Source organism: Leptonychotes weddellii, chromosome 9, assembly GCF_054177405.1.
Source record: "Leptonychotes weddellii isolate Sample4059 chromosome 9, ASM5417740v2, whole genome shotgun sequence".
Classification (NCBI taxonomy): Eukaryota; Metazoa; Chordata; class Mammalia; order Carnivora; family Phocidae; genus Leptonychotes; species Leptonychotes weddellii.
In genome coordinates this window covers 50,413,759-50,436,237 of record NC_138377.1, presented here as the reverse complement: position 1 = coordinate 50,436,237, position 22,479 = coordinate 50,413,759, and positions in this window count along the sequence as shown.

The window sequence follows — 22,479 nt, the reverse complement described above, 5'->3', positions numbered from 1 at the left end:
TCCATTCTACTTCCTCGATTTTTACCCCTCTCCAGGTGTGAGCTTCTCCTGAGATTTTATACTTGGGAAGACCAAGCCTTCTCCCCTGCTGCTTGACATTGTAATGAAGACATTTGGGGAAAGTCCTCCAAGAGAAAATGAAGAATTATTTATGTAACAATATGATCACCCTTCTGAAACCCCCAGGAATATCTAAAATAGCATAATATTGTCTCACATTTCAAATAGATTAATTAAATTTAAAAGACTTGATTTGATGATGGCAATAATTATATTTGAATTAATGTTGCTTCTGTTATCTGAACCCAGGGGTTCATAGACACTACATCATACAAGTTCTGAGATATTTAGCAGCAATGGGGCATATAAAAAATGCTTTTATTTAACTTTTAAAAATATGACTTCCATTTTTATTTTAAAGAAAAAATAATCTTGAAATATTTAACTTAAATTATACACACACACATATGGTGGAACTTCTAGAAATAGATGTAACTTAAAAGGGCATTAACTAGCTAATTTATTAAAAGGACTTACACTTGCTCATTACACAAGAAGTACAAATATTTGAGAGTTTAAAAATAAACTAAAAAAATTTTTTTTGAAGATAGGCAGTTCTATTTGGTAAACAGGGTTCAAATGAAAGCTCTTAAGGAGGTGATTAATGTAATTTATCTATACATAAAACTGACACAGTGTTTTAGGCTTCTATATTTACCCTGAGGCATTGGTCTCATTAGGAAGGGAGAAAATAATGCCCTATATCTCAAGTTAATCCTTTGAGAGAGCAAGATCCTCAGAGAGAGGAATTGAAAGATTTTTAGATAATTTTTGTTTTATGGAGAGAAAATAGTTAAGTGCAGTTTTATATTCAAAGTTTAATTTCTGTTTGAATACTTTTGATTTTGTCAATATCTTCAATTAAGTCAAATAAGACTGGATTTTATATGAAGTCTTGTTATGGTTTTTTTTTTTTTACAAAGTATCATTAATAATAATAATAATAATAATAGCAAATCTGTGACTATGTCACTATAGAATATGAATAAATTCTGGATAATTCTAAATTTCCAGTCAATCACAGTTCTTTATTGTATTTCAGCAATTCAAAATTTATTTTGAATAAATTATTTGTTATTTTGTAAGCCAAAACACAAGAATAATTTGATATTTCATTAACTTGTATAACACCAGCTAAAAAATAAGTAAAATACTGACATATCAGGCTCATAACTCCTATTTACTTATTTAGCTTATACAAAAGGGGATGCTTGACTCCATATTAAAAAGAAATCTTAAGACCTCTCTCTGTCTTTGAAATCAAAAGCTCAGTTGAAATTTCTTTTGTTTTCCTTTCTAGGCTCATAAAAATGTATCCTTTATCTCCCTCCCTCCCTCCCACGACACAGCCCCAACAAATGTGAATACAATTAGTCACCTTTGGATTATGCCTAAAATGTTCCTGGCTTGTTCAATAAGGTTCAGTCATCACAATATGCACTAGATCATAATAATGAAAATTTCAATAATAATAATAAGCTGACATTTAATGAATGTTAAGCTTCAGGTACTTTGTGAACTGCTATATATTCATCACTCAGTTTTAATACTCATAACAACCCTGTGAGCTAAATAGTATTATCCCTATTTTACAAATAAGTTGACAGGCTTAGAGAAGTTGAGTAACTTGCTCAAGGTCATAAAACTAATAATTGACAGCTCTGGTATTCAAAACTGGGTCTATCTCAACTACTATGTTACATTGCCTTTCTGTGTTACTTACGAATAAAACCCATTGCTAAATTGAAACCTATGAGAACTCAGATCTTGTCTGCTTCATCATTGTATTTTTCATGCCCTAGAAAATAGTGCAGTGCTCAACAAATATTTGTAGAATGGATAAGAGTATCCATTATACTAAGTCAAATTTTTTTTTATCATACAAAAAGCCATGGTCACTATGTCCTATATAACCTAAAGCAGAAATCATGGTATTGTGGTGGCAGTCTTTTCATTTTTTTTTCTTTTTCTTCTAATTAATCCCCTTTAACCAATCTTACTCCAGTATGACATTTTCTCCCAAGACTTCTCTTGCTTTTGTTGTACTGTTTCACCTTTGAGCAGATCTTCATTGCCTTATGCTTCCTTATAGCCACTCTGTTTCTTTTTCTGGCAATTTATTCGCAGAGATCTGTCATCCTTTACAAGTCAGTTACCATTTAGCTTTCTTTGTAAAAGAAACACAGAAAATAATATATCTAGATTTTTTTAAATACTTTTTTTTACCTGAAAGGGTATAGCAGTCTCTTTGTTCACTGAAGAATGGACTGACAAAGCCCACGTTATCCACTGTCCACAACTAAAGAACTGTGCCTAGATTTCCTTTGCGGGAAGAATTAGTAGGGAGAACATATGGACAAGACAAGATTTCCTATGCAGTGAGCATGTGGGGGTAGAATATGGCATCTTTGAGCATAATTATCCTCTATAATGATCAGAAACCTTTGCCTAAAAAGTTCTTTTATTTCTCATTTTTCTCTGTTTTCCTCTTTCTTCCTTCTTATCCTCTCTTCTTGCTTCTAGTTTCTTTGTTTCTTCTGACTCCCTGGAGAAATAACCACAGATCATTCTCTCTCACTCTCTCTCTCGTCTTTCACTATTTTTAGTCTACTTTGAAGAACTTTTAGACTTACCAAAAAAAAAAAAAACAAACAACATCCCACAGAATAAATCTGATTAATGTTACTAAATGGCTTTATGAGTGGCAATTGGGTTGCATTACATAATTCATGTAAGAGAATGAAAACATTTTTTCATTACATATCAATGATTAAGACCAAAATTCAAATATTTGCAAAAGAAGTCACCAAGTGACTAAAATTCACTTAGGCTTTTTGTTAAATCTTATTAACAAAAAGTATTTATCTGTCTACTGGTCTATGACCTTTGTTCTATAACAAGCTTCAAAATTATGTCCCAGAACTTAATAAGATTCCTTTACCCTACACTCTTAATGGAGTCTCTTCTCTTTACTAAACTACACACTGAGAATCCTGTTGATTCATATTTTCCAAGCCCACCAATATTTATAACATTAGGAAAAAAACCTTTCTGTCTACCCCATCTCCAGTGAGATTAGGGTTGTCATCAAGGGGATACAATGCAGAGTGCCAGAGGTATCTGACACATATATAACAAGACTTTTTGTAAACATGTTATATGAAATAAAATTACCTTCTATTCCTAGTTTGCCAGGAATATTTCCTTTCTTTTTTTTTCTTATATGACTGTTGATTTCTTTGAAAAGTTCTTAAAATTCTGTGCCAAGAATAAGAGATTATTATTTATGGCTTTTTTTCTTTAGTCTATTGGTTTGGTGCATTACAGTTATAGGTTTTCTTATGCCATCGTATGCTTGCATTCCTAAGTTGAACCTAATATAATTATGATACACACACATACTCACAAAGTTGAATAAGGACTGATGACATTTTTAAAGGAAGTTTGCACACAAGCATCAAAAATTAGATTGTCTAGGCAGAATAATGGCCCCCCCTTCAAAGATATCCACACTCTAATCCTCAGAACATGTGAATATGTTACTTCATACCAAAGTCTCTTTGCAAGTGTGACTAGGTTAAGGATCTTGAAATGGATTATCCAAGTAGGCTCAATCTAATCAAATGGGTTCTTTTTTTACTTTAAATAAAATTTTATTGAATAAAAACATGTATGCAGAAAAGTACACACAGCCTTAGTGAATAGCAAGATGCATTTCTACAATGAGCACAAGTGTGTAACAACCATCCAGATCAGGAAGAAGTACTGAAAAGTAGTACTGAAAAGGTCTTGTCATAATCACTGTCTCTCACTAACCTTAATTTTCTTTTTGAAGATAACCAGTGTTCTGATTCTGAACAGCATAAATTAGTTTTGCCTGGTTTTCAACTTAATATATATGGAAACAGACTATTTACCCTTTCACATTTGGCTTCTTTCATTCAACATTATTTTTGTGAGATTCGTGTTCCATATAGTAATCAAATGGGTTCTTAAAAGTGGAGGAACTTCCTCAGTTATGGTCAGAGGGAAATGTGACAATGGGAGAATGGTCAGAAAGAAGCAACCTGCAAGCTTTGTAAATGGAGGAGGGAGACTAGGACCCAAAGTATGTGGAAGAACTTCTAGAAGCAGAAAAAGGCAAGGGAACAGATTCTCTTCTAGAGCCTCCAGAAAGGAAGGTAGTCCTGAGACACTTTGATTTTAGCCAAGTTAGATCCATATTGGATTTGTGACCTATAGAAATTTTAGATACTAAATTACGTTAAACTGCTAAATTTGTGGTAATTTGTTACAGCAACATATACTAACACAAAGATTGATCTAAAAGTTTCCTATTTGACATATCCTCTCCTAGTTTAGACAATCTGATAGTTTTGATCAAGTTTATTTTGGCCTTAAGAATTGTGTTGAAGTGATTTTCTTCTTTTTTTTCCTTAACAACTTTACAAACCCACATATAATACTAGCTGGAACATAAGTCATTGGTGCAAATAGATTTATTTACTAATTCAACTTCTTCTATGATTATCAGTTTATTAAGGAATCATATATTCTTGTGATTTATTTTTCTTAAGATGAAAGACCATATCATCTTTTTAAATACAATTTTTTCATGATTATTTTTCTGATTTTTCTCTTAATCATTCTTACTAGAAGCAAGTCAATTTTGTTATTTTTTTTGTTAAGAACCAGCTTTTGGTTTTGATTATCCTCTCCAATGATTCCTGGTATCGATCTCATTGAGAATTTATTTTTTCCTCCTACTTTCTTTATATTTATTCTGTTAAAATGTGTCTAGTTTCTTGAGATGAAGGCTAAATTCATTTATTTTCAAACTTTTTAAAACTAAGTAATGTTAATGCTATAAATTTATTTCTAATTACTACTTTCATTCCATTCCAGAATTTTGATATGTGGTGAATTCATTTCATTCAGTTGTAAATATTGTATTATTTCTACCATAATTTCTTCTTTTTTGTTGGGATATAATTGATATATAATATTATATTAGTTTCAGGTGTAATGATTCAATATTTGTACATATTGTAAAATGATCACCACAATAAGATTAGTTAACATTTGAGGTGTCTGGTTGGCTCAGTCTGTAAAGCATGTGACTCTTGACCTTGGGGTCATGAGTTTGAGCCCCATGTTGTATGTGGAGATTACTTAAAAAAATAAGATATTAAAAGAAAGAAAGATTAGTTAACATTTACTCATGATATACTTATAGGCTATTTTCTTGTGATGAGGACTTTTAAGATCTACTATCTTAACAACTTTCAAATATGCAATGCAGTATTGTTAACTATAGTCATTGTACTATACATTACATCCTCGTGACATATTTATTTTATAGCTAGAAGTTTGTACGTTTTGAACCTCTTTACCCATTTCATCTTACCCTCATCTCTGGCAACCACCAATTTGTTCTCCATATCTATGAGTTTGTTTTTGTTTTTGTTTTTTTAGATTCCATGTATAAGTGAGATCATATGATATTTGTCTTTCTCTGATTTATTTCATTTAGCATAATGCCTTCAAGATCAATTCGTGTTGTTATAAGATTTTATTCTATTTTTATGGCTGAATAGTATTCATGTGTGTGTGTGTGTGTGTGTGTATCACATCTTCTTTATCCATTCATACATCAATGAGCACTTAGGTTGTTTCCATATCTTGTGTAATAATGCTGCAATGAAAATGAGGGATCATCATTAGTTTTGTTTTTTTTTTCATTTTGTTCAGATAAATACCCAGAAGTGGAATTGCTGGATCCTATAATAGTTCTATTTTTAACTTTTTGAGGAACCTCCATACTGTTTTCCATACTGGCTGCACAATAATTTCTTCTTAACCCATGAGTCATGTGTGAGTAGATAGAAATATATGAGATTTTATAACTATTTAAAACATTTTTGCTTTGTGGCCAGATATTATGGACTGCACAATATCATTTTGAAATTTGTTGAAACTTGCTTTGCAACCTACAATATGGTCAATTTTTGTAAATGTTGTATGATGTTTTATAAATATTATAAATGTTAAAATCAATGTATATTCTGGATTTATTGCAAGTAGATTTCTCTATACATCTTTTAGATAAAACTTGCCAACATATTCTATATTTTTATTAGTTTTTGCCTTTCCTAATCCTCCATTTTATAAAAAAAGGTATTGAAACTTTACTATAGTTATGCATTTTTTTCAATTTCTCCTTGTAATTCTCTCTATTTTTGCTTTTTGTAATGGAAGCTATACAGTTCACAAGGGTATTATCTTCCTGTTGTACTGTTCATTAGTGTACAGTGTTCTATTTATTTTTATTACCCTTTTTAATTTAAATGCTATTTTGTAAAAATTAATATTTTTAGTCAAATATTCTTTTAGCTTGTAATATTTTAAAATTTTAGATTCAACTCTCTGTTTAAAACTTCAAAGAATAATGATATTTTAGTCTCACTATTGTGAGCATTTGAGGAGTGAGTTCTAGACCATCCCACAGGCTTGCGCCATCCTATTATGTAGTTGTGGGCATGACTGAAACTGTGAAACTCTTACAATTCTTAAACTTTCTCATGGAAGAATGTGTTCCAGATTTCACTGAAAACAGACTATAAAACATAGATTTCATCACTCATTCTGTATAAATACTACATATTTACATCTCTATCCATCATCATCTCTTCTTCTGGACACCGAGGAAACTTGTCTTCTGTTTGAGGCAAATCCTCCCACCTGTGTTCTGGATACAGATCTGTATCACAAGGACATGCTCCTTTAGCTACTCACTCTGCTTTCTCTTATATGTTAAACTTCTCCCTAAGTGAGTTAGAGACTCACTTCTTCCCCAGTGGGATAAGAAAATCTCCCAGTATTGCAGATCCTCTACAGCTCTCCAGGGACCCCATATCTCCTATTATGTACTCTATACCCTAATATGTCCTCTCCTTTTACAGACAAGCTACTTCACTAGCTATAAGATACCACCTTTCAAATCTAAGTTTATATTTAAGAAAAAAAAAACACTGAAATTGTTTAGCCCAATTAACCTATATTTTTCTACTTCCAAATCCAATGCATTGTTAGGTTCTCATCAAGAAAGGTCTCTGAAATACTGATATCTTATTTTTCTCCCTTCACTTGGCCCTGAGATAACATTACTTTCTTAGTTTCCTACTGCTTTGCTCTCCCTCAGCAGCACCACCATGACCACCCCTCAGTCAAATGTTATCCCACCATGTTCTGCCTTAGAGTTCTTATCTCATTTCATATACACATTTTGTTGATATAATTTTATTATATTAACTCTTGTCTACATTTTTATGAATTCTAAATCCGTACTTCTGGCTTAGTTCTCTCTTCCCAGTTTCTGGGGAAATATGTTGTTTATTTGACAAAGGATTAATGGCCCACATTTGCTGGACTACTTTTTATTTGTCATGAGGAAAAGTTTGAAAGAAAAATAAGGAAACGAAGTTTGCTGTCAGATTATGGCAGATCATGCCAGTGAAGAAATTTGAATGCTACTAAATACGTAATGAAAAATCATCAAAAATTTCAAATGAAGATACTTACTTGATAGATAATATGCTCTAGAAAAAGTATAAGTTTATAGTGGACAAATTAGAGAGAGAGAGAAGAAGAAGAAAGTTGGGGAAACATTAGGGCACAAAATTAGCATAAAAAATCAGTGACCTAAAGTGGAATGGGAAGGGAAGAAATGTAAAGTGAGGTAAAGATTCTAAAGAGTTTATAAAACACAATATATGATTATTTGTGAATGTTGGAGTGTGAGTAAAAAAGAAAAGAAGGACTTGGCAAAACTGCTTAAATATTCACTCTGGCTGAATAGGAAAAGAACACTCCAATAGGAAAAAAGGGTTGGTTCATTTTATCTCATATTTAAAGGCATCCATTAGCCATCTCTGTGAAAAAAAAATCTGCAAGAAATTATAAAACTAATTCTGATATTCACGAAAGAAGTCATACAAGAAACAAAAATTAGGAGATTACTAAAGCTGATGGTGGATGTTCTATAAATGGAAAAGGTCCTCTAGAGAGGGTATCTTAGACCAAGTAGAATCCTAGACAGTGACTGCATTTGTGTAGGGAAAAAAAAGGCATTGCTATGGGCAAAAACATTGCAGCAATCACCAAAAAAAGGAACATAGCATCAGGCAAACTAAGAGAAGAGAGAATTTCAGGAAGAAGAGTATGAGCAACAAGGATAAAAGTTGTAGAAAAATCAGTATATAGGAGGTTTAAAAAAAGGGCTTTGGAAATAAAACTATTTGCATAATACTGAGTACCATAGTAACATTTGTTCAAAAACACATATATTGAAGTTTCACAAAAGTAAAGCAGCATCTCTTCCTGATTGAGGGCTATCGCCATGGCATGCAAAGGATAATCAAAAGGTACTATGTTTTCTATTTGAAAGAAACAGTAGGCACTGGAAAGTTTACTGCAAGTTTACTGCCCTCAAGGGTATCCTATTTGGAGAGAAACAGCTACTATTATTTTAGGGAGAAATAGCTATGTAACTGAATCTGTGCACTAAAGCATACCCTTTATGTACTGTGAAAAAAAAAACACTGTAAGTTTTGTGAAAAAAAATATTTTCAGTAAGAAAAAGTCTGAGTCATTAATATTAGACATGAATCTTAAAAATGAGTAGAGTGAAGCTTAGAACTGCTTAGACATGGGGAGTAACAGGGCTGAATAGGTAGCTAGAAGCCAGATCATGAAAAGCTTTGTATATTATCCCCTGTGAATTATTATAGCATCTTAACAAGAGGGACCATTTTCCAGAGAATATTTTAAAATATTAACAATTATCCCTATATTTCTTTCTCCCAATAGTCTTGTCCCCATTCATGCAGAACGCTATTCTGTACAAATTGCCAAAATAAAGGAAGGTAACCTCATTTTCTAGGTAGATAACCAGGGAAGAACAATATTCCAGAAATAGAAAATGCTGCTTGATGTGCTTCTGAGACAGGGCCTTGGACAGCCTTCCTGAGGATCTCTGTCCTCCTGCCTGACTGCAGAGCAGCAGAATGATTTCTGAGCTTGCAAGAATAGACAGCCGATACACAGAGTGCTGCAAGACTTGAAAGTACCTTGTAGACAGGATCCTGAGGCATCTCCAAAGACTCCTGTCTAGACAAATGACACATAAGACTAGATGCTCCCCACATTTAGTAGTTTGACTCTATGTAAACTATGTCAACTTCTACAACTCAGCTTGCTCTTTTCATTCAGATTACAAACAGCGTCAGTTCTCTCAAATTGTACAAATACAACAACAACACACGAATCCTTCCTTTGATTCTATATTTTCTTGAAAGAGTAGGCTAGGTTTAGTTTTTTTTTCAATTCACTAATATGTTATTCTGCAGTTAATTAATATTAGAAGCAAGAAGGAGGTCTTTCATAAAGAAGGGACTATTCCAGCAGAGCTTAATTGGATGACTATCTGAGAAAGATTATGTTTTGGCTTACTGAAAAGAAAAATGGATATCAAAATATCTCTCATTATATAGTATATATCCATCTTTATTGTTTGTCGGTGCAATGATAAATTATTTATGTGAGAAATTACATAGTGCAGTGATTAAAAGCCAAATCAAACATCTCAGAGTTAATACTGAAGAGGCACTCTCTGTTAAAGATGGCCTAATATTAAAATGAAAATGTCTTTGACACATTAGGAAAACTTTTGATGACTCTTTTCCTTTTTATATCTCCCTTCACATCTGAAGATATAGTGTAAGTTGATAATACATTATAAAATGACCTTCACAAATCTAAAATAATGACTGCCCAGAACGGGTCATGGTATTATAGATTACCCAATGAATAATGACTAGTTTTAATGAAAAGGCATAGTGAAACTTATTTGACCCTGCCACTTCTATATGTCCTTCTAAAGGGTCATAATAATATCCCAGTCCATTCATTCCCCATGACTTAATGATTTCTGATTTAGCCAGTCTAGACCTGCAAAGGAAAAGAAAAAAATCTCTAGAAAATTTAATCCTAGTTAATAAAACTAGTTAAATGATAAGACAAAGTAGTAAAATTTCAGTGACAATATTTAAATTAGAATCTGATTTATCTGTACTACCAGCCACAGATGGAAAGTGAGAGCATGTAGGTGTATTATTTTAACAAAATAATATGTTGAAGAAAAATATTAGAATAACTTTCTTTCCCCTAGAAAACATTTTAAAAAATGAAATTTAAGAATTTAGAAGCTGAGACATTTAAACAAACTATATAATCTGTTTGAGAGAGATATATGTGTAGTACTAAATAATCAATGGACATTTGAATGTTTCAATTTAATAAAACATTTATTTGAAGGAATTGACTATAGTTTGAGACTGTGGGATCATGTAAGTTTTACCATAGTCAAAGATATTAATGAAATTTAAAGTTGTAGCAGTAATACCATTAAAATAAAAATTGGTAAATTAAGATCAGCATATTTCACATGAATACTTTTTATACAGTGCCCTAAAAGTTAACCAATTGTATCAGATAAATTCCATGTGCATGATTTGCCTCAGTTAAAGTGCTGAAGTAGACTGAGGCTAACTTCCCTTCTGAAAGGAGTTAATATTTTTTTCATTTTTGCTACAATAAAGACTCATATTTTAGCTTTCAATGTCATATTGCCAATACCCAATTTTTATTGTCACCTCTACTATAAAGCATGTCCTCTTTTTGTCAAGCTCAGAAGGGCACTGTGATGAACCTTGCATTGCATTGGCTCATGATCATTTTCCTGTCAACATCTATCACAATACTGCAGAAAGAGCGTCTTTTCTACAGTTACTTCAATGAAGCTATTATATGATCAACACTTACTATGCCTGAACATCACTGCTTAAAACTGCATTTATCAGGAAAACAAAAAAAAGAAAGTCTTGCCTGTTTTCATTAATGATGAAGTATATGACGTATATACGTATGAAGCAATAAGATGCATATGCCAAGTAATTATTTTCCAAAAGAATCACACATTTAAAAGCAAATTTGCTGAATTATCCAAAAGTATCAATAAACAGTGAGGATAAAACAAATGTGGGTCAACTTTAAACCTGAGTCTAAATGTTGCTTGATAGCTCCATAAAGCCCGTGGGATTTTATGTCTTCAAAGGAAGCTGATGTTCTGAGGAATTTAATGGGGAAGTTGATGGAGAAAAATCAACAAGGTTATGAACTGCAAATAGACCAGATGAACAAACTCCATACGGTGGAACTACTAAGAGATTACACTCTAGGGGCGCCTGGGTGGCTCAGTCGTTAGGCGTCTGCCTTCGGCTCAGGTCATGGTCCCAGGGTCCTGGGATCAAGCCCCACATCGGGCTCCCTGCTCAGCGGGAAGCCTGCTTCTCCCTCTCCCACTCCTCCTGCTTGTGTTCCCTCTCTCGCTGTGTCTCTCTCTGTCAAATAAATAAATAAAATCTAAAAAAAAAAAAAAAAAGAGATTACACTCTAAGAAAACTGAAAGACTAGTCTGTGAAACGTGGTCAACTTGCCAAGCAAATATTCTGTGGCACAGATATGGAAAATCAGGGTCATTCCCTCTCCACCTCTCATTTTTTCGATGACCTGAAAATGCTCAGTCTTAAGATTGGACTGCCCTGGGTTCAGTTTTGTGCTCTGCCGCTTTCTTACTAGCAATGTGGCACTGTGACTATAATTTATATTGCTTATCCTTCAGTTTCATCATTTTTCAAATGACGCAAGCTTGGTAGGCGGATTAGAGCAATTTTTACAAACTATATAACATCATTTCTGGTTATTTTTAACTTATTACAATGATAAAAATGAACATGAAGATAGTTTAAATAATAATGAGGCTAGTATAACAATTCCAGTCTCGTATCAGAAAGCCCCATTTGATCTTAAAGGTACATCAAACATGAAGAACCATTTAGACACCGTCTCTGAGGTTATGCTGGGTAGAGAGCTTTCTAAATGGCCTATTTCCTAAATGGAAACTATTTCTTCAAGATTAGACAAAAATGCCTCTTACCTCCATGTAGAGAGGAATTTTTTGTGTGTGTTTATGTAGCAGTTACATTTCCTGTGTAAAAGTGAGCGCAATTTCAGCTTCACAAAGCATAGAAAGAGACCAAAGACAACTAAAAAAGAAGCAATTCCAATTAAAGAAACAGGAGTTGTTTTTGTCTTAAAACAACTAAAACCCAACTCAAGTAACTTTGGAATTGACTATTTCAAAATGGTGTTAGTGGCAGCTACCACTGAATAGAGAGACGTGGACCCTATCAAACCCCTCTGTTTTTGTGATCCATATGTCTCTTTGTCAATCTCTTATTTTCCATTTGGTTTTCTCCATAGAACTAGAATCATGCTTACAAACAGCCCTGGGCTGAAATATGTCTAGCAACACAACACAGGAAAAAACACCCATCTCCAGTATAGAAACTCCTAAGGACAGTTTCTTACTGCCCTAAGTTATATTAATTCACCAGCCCTAGAACAATGATCACAACCAAGTATTGGAAATACCAGAAATGTCCCAGGCTGGGGTCATTTGACTATCACTGTGAGTGATTACGAATCTAAATTTTTCACCTTCTAATAGAAAAAAGTTTGATCTGAAAGAGCCTCATTGCCCTGGGGTGTAAAGTACTAGTACCAACAAGCAGGAGAAATATATATATACTGTAAAAGGAGCATAAAATGTTGTATATTATGCATACATTAGCATATATTAATATAGATGTATATATTAGAGTAAAAATCCCTTTTTATGCCAATGTTCAGCAAAGAATATATTCTTGTCCTTCAAACTACAGACAGTGAAAAACAATATAACATAAAAGGATGATCATGAAAGGACAGTGGGAGTAATAAAGAGAACAAGGAGGGTTAAGGCAGAAAAGAAACAAGATTAATGTTAAATTCAAGGTAGACATTCTTTCCTAACAACTATTTATATCTCTGTGCATTTTATATGTGTATAGTTTATAAATTGTCTAAATTACTTTTTCAACACACTTATATAAGTTACCCTTAAATCAAATTTAACTCACTCAAATTTAATAATCCTTTTCATAAATTGCCTTAAAGAATCCCCATACATGCTTATTCTCATAGGGTCAATGATGTATCGACTAGTCAAATGCTATACTACATATACATTATTATTAATTAAGGTATGTTCAGCCACAAATAAAAAACATTATAAACAGTGGCTTAGAAAAAATAAGTCTATTTGTTTTGTACAACAAGAAGGTCATGGTTGGACAGTGCACATTGGTATGGAAGCTCATCCACGTCCCCAGGCACCTGTGTCCCTTCCTTTGTCCTGCCCGATCACGTTTGGCTCGTGGCAGTCACATTTCCAGGTATCCAGTTTTCATTTCAAAACAGAAAAAGTATAAAAGGAAAAGGATGAAGAACAAATAAATAGAGGCAAACATGTTGTATTTCTTTTCATAAAAACTTTCCTGGAAGTCTAACCCAGCAACTTCTTGAAGTCCATTGGCCAAAACTGCCTCATAATGCATTGCCTTCTGTGGCCTCAAATTAATGTGAGAAGATAAATATTTTTAATTAGCACATTTTCACCCAATGAAACTAATTTCACTCTATGAAATTAGTTAGAGTTCTAACTAGTAAGGAAAGAGAGAACGTCAGTTGAATAAGCAACTACTTATACTGAGAGTGTTATCATGATAAAACCATGTCATCTATAAATTTACATCCCACGCAGGCATTCTACACATCTGGTGTTAGAAGTGAAAATAATAATCAAAAACCATGAGAGCTACAGCTAGTTAAAGTCTGAAATTAAAAAAAAAAAATGTTCCAGTCACCATGGCCAAGTTAAAGAGTATCTGAAGAAATTTTCAATTTGTTATGCATCCCACATGCTTTTTTAAAATTCCATATAACTAAGTTATTATGTAGGCATATCTTTATTTAAAGACTAGAAAGCCAACTTTCATAGAGTTGAAGTGATTTTCCCAAGTTCCATAGATAGGACCAAGAATTTAACTGAAATATTTTACATTTCACATCTCCTTTTTATGTACCATGCTTTCCTATACATTCATGCCTTTAGGCTGAATGATTCTGCCTTTTGTTTCTCCCTCCACCTCCCCCTGGTGTATGTTGATGTTCCTTTCAACCAAAACGCAAACTTTAAAAAAAGAAGTATAGTTTAGGGGGTAACTCATTATTTAATTGGTTTTAGGCTTGAACTTTTGGAGAAATAAATCTGGAGAATCTTTAGTACACTGATTATTGCTAAAAATAATAATTATAAAAATAAATAATTAGATTGTTGATTAATTAATTAATTAATAGGTTACTTCTCTACAGTGCTAAGTGTAACTGGTAAAGACCACTTTTTAATCATACCAACACATGTATACCTTTAGTAGCAATAGGTTTTTTAAAAAGGTCAGTGATTACTGCAGTGATAGAGTTATAAATACACAAAAAGGTCTTTGATTAATTCTGACAAGAAAAGTGTTTCTGAATGAGAATGAAATCTTTGAAGAAATTCTTGAAGCAAAACACGAAAGTGCTTCAAGGTAATTAAAATTCAATTTTATTCCAGGTCTTTTATGTGGCTACAACTATAGAAATTCCATGGAAATCCAAAATTGTTAATGTAATATTTTCCATCAAAGAAATGACAGACCAGGACCTTTCATGGCATCATGAAATAATCAGAAAATGTTATATTTTGAAAAGAAAATAAGAAAACAGTCACTCTATTTAGCACTCGCTGTAATCCCTGTTTTTTCGCTAGGTAATTTATGAGCAAATCATCCATGAATAATATTGACTGTAGATTGCTGCTATTGCCATGTAAATGCAAATTGTGTTTGATCCTCCTTACTGATGGAGTTTGAGAAAAAATTACTTGCCACATCAATGGCAATATATGAAGAACTAGAAGTTCGTGTTTTATCTGCTCTGATAAAGATCTCAAATTCAACATAGCAACTGCAGTTGGGGCCATCATCTGCTTAACTTTGTGGCAGTCCGCCTCTCTTTTTCAGGATCCATCTAGTTTCTCCTGGCCAAAATAAATTAAAAATAGATTAAACAGGGATATGATAGGGACCTCCACCTTTAAGTGTGTTACGGTGACGCTAATCTCTGAATTCCCTCCTTTCTGCAATGCTGTTTCTAATTATTGTATTGTCTGGGGTGGAAAAGGGCAGTTTCAGGATTTTCCTCTTAATCCTTCCTATCTTAAGCACACCTTTTTCTTCTTTCTTCCCATAGGTTTTACATGAGGTACTAGATTTTCAGGCTCATGAACCCAGTTGTTCCTATCTCAGATCTAGGACATACGTAGTTCGTCTCCAATGATAGTTTCTGCCGGCTTTACAGTTAGACCCTTGGCCCTATTTTCTGGCACTTGCCTTTCAAATATTCCACTGTAGCCCACAGTTTTTATAAGATCTTAGAGTTGACAGTTGGCTGCCCTGGGCCCACTTTTTTATTTTTCCAAAGCTTCCAGCATTTGCAATGGCAGCCACCCTGATCTATGTGTCATAATTATCATTGTTCTGATACCTTCCAGTTACCATGTCTGTACCATTTCTTAACATCCCACCCTGCACCTGTAAACAGACCCAATTAGCCACAAGGTAAAACCTTGATAACTGTGATGCCACTATATGCAAAATATTATTAGCACCTCATTTGGCATCAGAGAGAAGATCCTAACTGTCAAGTTACTGAAAAATCTGGCTCCAAATGTCATCCAAAGGGGCTGCTTTCTAGGCTCATCTTGATTCCAACCATCACAGCCTTAGTTTTTATATCAGTAGCACATGACAGAGCCTTTTCTGCTCTACCATATCAGGACTTGCAGTCCCAAATAACAGAAATGAGAAGAAAGAGAAACAAAAGAGAAAAGAGAATGACCACAGAAGGGAGTTTTGCCAAACTGAATACTGCTTAGTATCAAGTGCAACTAATTGCTTAAATTTCTGAACCATTGTCCTTCAGACTATATATATGGTTACTTCTCTGAATAGTCTATTGGGGGAAGGAGAGAAAGACTTTTATTTACTAGCTTTCAAATTTCCTTTTGATCGATAGTTTGCTTCATTGAGTACTAAAATTCTCTTATAGTTTCTTACTATGAAACCGGAGGATTTCATAGCATCCTAGCACTTCATATCAACAGGAAGGCCTGAAGCAGGCAACATGGGTATGGGTGACTATTATTGGACTGTGCTTTCAGATAATCACTTGGGGCATATGCAAATTTTGTCACTGAAGTATTACCCAGGGATAGAACTTGTGACCTAATGTCTTGGATCAAAGTGAAACCAAAGGCACCTAAAATGGGGCATAGAAATTCTGTAATAGCTAAAAAATTGTCTTGAACATCAGCTAAACAAAGATGACTCCTACCTCTCAGCTTCTAGGCTTGCTTCCTTATTACAAAATTCATGTGTATTTGTAAATTTTTATACAAAAAAAGTTAAAGAAACAAATAAATTTATCATAGTAAATTATGAGATTATTTTGATAAAGAAAATAATATGGTCTATCTGCCAAGGTACTCAAACTCCAAAGGCAATCAAATGATTAGATTATCAAACTTAGAATTTTAAGCTAAAATCATATTACTTATACAACATCATTTCACATAATCCATAATTTGTTCCATATAAACTGTGAATAGTTTTTACAAAGGATTGATTTTTTAATAAAGTGAGCATTCCCAAAGAGACTTGCCACAACACTCATGCTATTCCATAAAGTGGTGAATCTTTTCATTGAATTATGTTTGCCTTTATGTATTGATTTTACTCTATTTGTGTGTGTGCATGTACTGTGTGTCAGTGTGATAGGCTGATTTTGATCTTCATAACTGCATTTAAATTATATAGTTTGTATCTTTAGTGATCTCTTAGTTATGTTACCATTACCTGCAAAAAAATTCATTTTTTTGCTTTTATTCTTCATTTTACCTATTAATCTTTTTTCTAGGTTTTAGATATGCTCTTATGCTATGCTAGTAATCTTCATGTCAACTGTTTTCATTTCTCTTTTAGAATAATAAACCATGATATACATGTTTAACAATACAATTTGTAATATGTCTGTATGTTGATGCTCTAAATGTCCAAATTAAAGGCAAACATGTTGTTTTAGAGTAAATCTTCAGTAGAAATTTTAGTCTGTTGCATATCTTTAGAGAAGGTAATTAATACTCAGGTAAGAAATGTGTTTAGTTAAGCATGTGTTTCCTGTCATAATTGACATTTGAAAGTAAATAGTCTATTTGAATATGAGTCCCTATGGTACAACTTTTAATATATTTTTTCTTCTGTCAAAAATCTTAACTTGCTTTGTAAATAACTTAGAGTGTAACTCAGACCATCAAGATGCATTTCCATAGATCTTTAAATCTAATTGTATTGCCCTTTAAAAAAAATTTTTTTTGTAAAGTAAGCTCTACACCTAGCATGGAGCCTAACACAGTGCCTGAACTCACGACCCTGAGATCAAGACCAGAACTGAGACCAAGAGTCAGATGCTCAACTGACTGAGCCACCCAAGCACCCCTGTTTTGCCTTTTTTTGAACCAATTTTGCAAATAATATTCTATGACAAATAATGTTTCATAATGTTTTTTAAATATAAGACTCCATAGAATAACCACATTGCTTGATATGGAAATGGTGTTTTATTTTTTAATATTCTTTAGTATTCCTTTCAGAGGAACAATAGGGAATGATTTTTATGTCAAGGAAAGATTTCTTAATGCTAAGAGGAGCATTTACCTTAGGCTATAAGACATCTCAATATGTACTTATTCCTTCTTTCATTTATTCATTTTTAAAATAGTAACATAATATAAACTATGCAATGGACATTAGTAACATGGCAACTGAGCAATAACATCCCCAAAGACATGCCTTCTAACTTAACCCTGCAGTTTCTAAGAGCTTCCGTTGGCTATGAATATAAGCTCACCCCCCAAAATTTTTGGTTGCAAAAGACTGTGTTCACAGGTTTTATATCTTTTAAACCTATCATTTATTCTCACCTGAATTTGTTAATGTACGCATCTATTTATAGAGAGTCCTAAAAAGGTAGAGCTGATTTTAGCTACTGATAAAAAAAAAATAATTTTGCCCCAGTAATTATAGAGGACTCTTCTGATAGAAAATAGCTACCCAGGGCGCCTGGGTGGCTCAGTTGGTTAAGCGACTGCCTTCGGCTCAGGTCATGATCCTGGAGTCCCGGGATCGAGTCCCGCATCGGGCTCCCTGCTCGGCGGGGAGTCTGCTTCTCCCTCTGACCCTCCTCCCTCTCATGCTCTCTGTCTCTCATTCTCTCTCTCTCAAATAAATAAAAATAAAATCTTTATAAAAAAAAAGAAAGAAAATAGCTACCCAAATTTAAATGATTAATTGATGAAATTCACAAAGAAATAGTGAACAGTACTGAATTTACAACAGATAGCAACATTAAAACTAATTTTCTGAAAAAATAGTAAGAGCTGATTGACAGGTAAGGGCCTTTTAATATATAATAGCTATAGCTATTTGCAGCCTCTTATTTTGTAGAAATGTGTTTTTGCTAATGAGGGATATAACTATTGGCTCTTTTTGTTAGTGTTTGTTTTTGTTTTAGGGAAAAAAAAAAACAGGAAGAAGATAAAGGAATGTGAAGGGATAGAGCATTCAATCCTCCTCTGCCCAAACACAACCAGACTATTAATTTTGTATCACTAAAGAAGAAAGGTTGGAAGAAAACATCTGAAAAAGTTTGCTGACCTGCTAGGTGTCAAGGTGGCTAATTAAGACAATTGGGACAAACCAAAAGCAAAAAGTAACAATCAAGACTATACACATTTATTGTGATGGTGCAGGTAAAAGGCAAAGAAAAAGAAATGTTCCATTTTTTCTCCCCACAGAACACCATCAGGTATGGGTCAATTTGATGACATTCAGAGCAGGCATGGAAAATGTCACTGCAGAAGAACCTTGACCAAGAACCTTGCTGCTTTATGGAGCTGGAGAAGCTGGGAAGACTGCAAAGAGGGACGCCTAGGAGTGGCAAAGTACAAAGTCAGAATGGAGAAAAATGTCTTAAGGCCACACAACAGAGAGGTCTAGGCAGAGTTGCTGCAAAGTGCCTCGGTCAAGGCCTCCTGATAAGGAAGCCTTTGGAAATCAGTTGCTTGAGATAGAAATGCTCACTTCTGTATAAGCATGGCAGACCAGAGGTGTGGCAGACAGCCTAGGCTCTTGCTGCTGCTCCCTGAAGAGACTGCACTGCACTTGCTATGAACCAAGTCTGAGTGGGGGAAGGCAGTTTTTCCTCCTGAAGCCTGTTAGACAAAGGCTTTGTAATTAGCTGTGGTCAGGCCTGAAACATCATACATATGATCTTGGCCTGAACCCAAACTCAAGAAAGTTCTTGCCACCAGAGATTATGTGATACTCTGGGAACAATAATTATGCTTCAGCTTCCTGGAGGCAAGTGAATCACAGACATGAAAGAGTCATTTTCTCACCCCCTACAATTTGGCAAAGTATAAAATGAGGATGGTCATCGAACTGGCACCCAGGAGAACATTATCCTTATTAAGGGCTCCAAGAAGGGTGCCTCCTTAGCGCAGTAGGCAGCGCATCAGTCTCATATTAAGGGCTCCAACAAAGGTAGTACTGATGCATCAATTATCATTGGAAGCCCCCAAAGAGCAGCTGAAAAACGAGTAAAAATGTTCTGCACACAGGTGAACTTCTGGGGACAGAATCTCTAAAACAACTTTAAGGAGAAGCTTGTATAGGTTAACTTGATCCCAAGTATGGATGCTTGTTTTAAGTACTGGTAGGACTCAAAAAATGGTCTCAGACGATAGCTTTCTGTGTGAATTCAAAGAACCATTTCCATTAACTGCAATACTTAATGCCCACAAGCCACTTGAGTATATTCCTCAACTGATAATTGGGGGTGGGAAGAGCATTCTCATTTTATGGAACAACTACTGCCTGGGCAATTCAACTAAAATCTTCAGTTTCATTAAAGCCAGTAGGTACGAGAAAGTGACCAAAATAGCTTCCTTTTAGGTCTCTTTTGCCTCAATCCACAAAATGTTGGACTATAAGGCATAAACCTGGACAAATTTATTTCTCCACTTTTGGTGTGGCAGAAGTAGTGGCATCTGTTCTCAAACTCCCTACCTGAACCACAGGTATCAGGGTGCTTGACAAACCCAGATCAAAAGATAGGGGTGAATATATTGAGAAAACTCATTCTCAAGATTTGCAGTAGAGCAGAAGTTGAAGGATCTGCCCTCAAGGACTCCCATCCCATCACGTGTAGTTAGATAAAACCAGAACAGACACAAAAATGTATGAAACTCTAGACGTGCTTGGAAGTCCTAGAAAATGCCTGGAGTTCCCCCTAGTCAAGATGGGGGACTGGGAACATTTACAAATTGGGATAACCTAGAAGACATGCTGAGGTCATAAATAACCCCCAAATCTTAGTGAATTAGTACAATAAAAGTTTATTTTTAGTTTATGCCAAGTTGGCTGAGGCTCTGAGCAACAATCCAGAACAACTGTTCTCTTTGTAGCAACTCAGCAATCCAGGTTAATGACGTCCCCAACACTTTCTAGCTGCTCTATCTGGAACACATATTCTCTCCAATCTATGTGGAAGAGAAAAACAGTGCTGGAATGTCTCCCTGCAGTAATTAAAGGCTTTGGCCCTGAAATGACCCATTACATTCATTCACAAAGACTTTGCCAATTCTAGTCACATGACACTGTCTAACTACAATGAGAAGTCATGGCTGAACAGTGGAAGTGTCTAAGGCAGAGTTTCAAGCTGTGTGATATTGTAAATGTGACCTAATTGTACTCAGGGTAGTAGAGTTTGGAAATCTAATAGTAGGTATATCCTCCACACTAAAAAGATCAAAGGATGGGATGGAATAGAAATGATTCAACTGGTCTCAGGGTTCTTTCTCCACCAAATAGTTTTTTCTCCTGTCCGCGTACATTAACATTTCTTACAATTTAAGATTATGGCACTAATGATTCCAGTTTTATATCCACTGCCCTGGTCGTCATTACTGAAGCAGAAATAAAAATATGTTTATGTCTACAGCGAACTGAGCTCCAGTGGACTCTTTGACAAAAATCAGAATTAGATTCTAGATGTTAACTCCCTTTCCCAACAAATATGGAATTTTCTTGTAAAGTTTAGAATTTTGTTGAGTTTTAATAATTGTCACCTTAACACCTAATAAACCAATGATCATTTTATATCCAACATTTCTACTACTCAGCTTTTTAATTTATTTTTATTAATGCAGGGAAGGTGATATGAACTGGAAAACCTGGAACAAATTATGGTCAGCTTAAAGACACCTGCTGTCAAGACTTTTAAAGGGGGCATTATTTATTAACTTAAATTTACTACTCCTGATTGGTTTTTGATATGTCATCATTCTTCCTTTCTTCCTTGAGGGGGGAACTTTTATGGAAGGTGTTACTGCACAGCTGTTATTTCCTCTCACTAATAATTAGCTCATTGTAAAATTCAATCTGTTGTTACTTTAAGCCTCCCTATTTCCCTAAGTCAGCTGCCAAAAGCATTATGTAACTTACTTATTCATGTTTCTTTTTAAAAATGGTGTGGAAGTATATTCTACCTGATATCAACACAATTCATTTTTATCTTTAATAAGTTTTATTTACGTGTCTTTTGCCTCACTCTAACTCATCCTCATGGTACATCACACTTGTTCAGTATTTTGGGGGATTTTTTTAGTTTTGTGCTTGTAAATATTAAATGTCTTCCTATACCTTCAGCTCTCTGTTCTCATCTGTTAAACATAATGTGCAGGGGCGCCTGGTTGGTTCAGTCAGTTAAGTGTCCAGCTCAGGTCATGATCTCAGGGTCATGAGATCGAGCCCGGTGCCGGGCTTGAGATTCTCTCTCTCTTTCTCTGCCCCCCTACCCCCCCACACACACTCTGTCTCTCTCTCTCTCTCAAATAAATAAATAAATAAATAAATAAATAAATAAATAAAATCTTAAAAAAAAACAACATAGTGTACAATCTGGATTGTAGGGAAAACTAGACATGAGTGAGAGGTGGCTGGGCAGGACAGCATAGAATAAATACAGTACAGCCAGGAGAAAAATGGCTTGGGACCTGACTGGGCATCAAGACATAGATACACTCATTCCATTAGGCAAGAGGAGAGACAATAATGTGCTATTCACATTTCATCCTTATTTCTAATACTCCAATCTTCTGATTATAATTATTTCTCTTCCTATCACAAACATGCAAAAATAATGTAATATTTTTTTTATTCTTATGTTAATCCCCATACATTACATCATTAGTTTTAGATG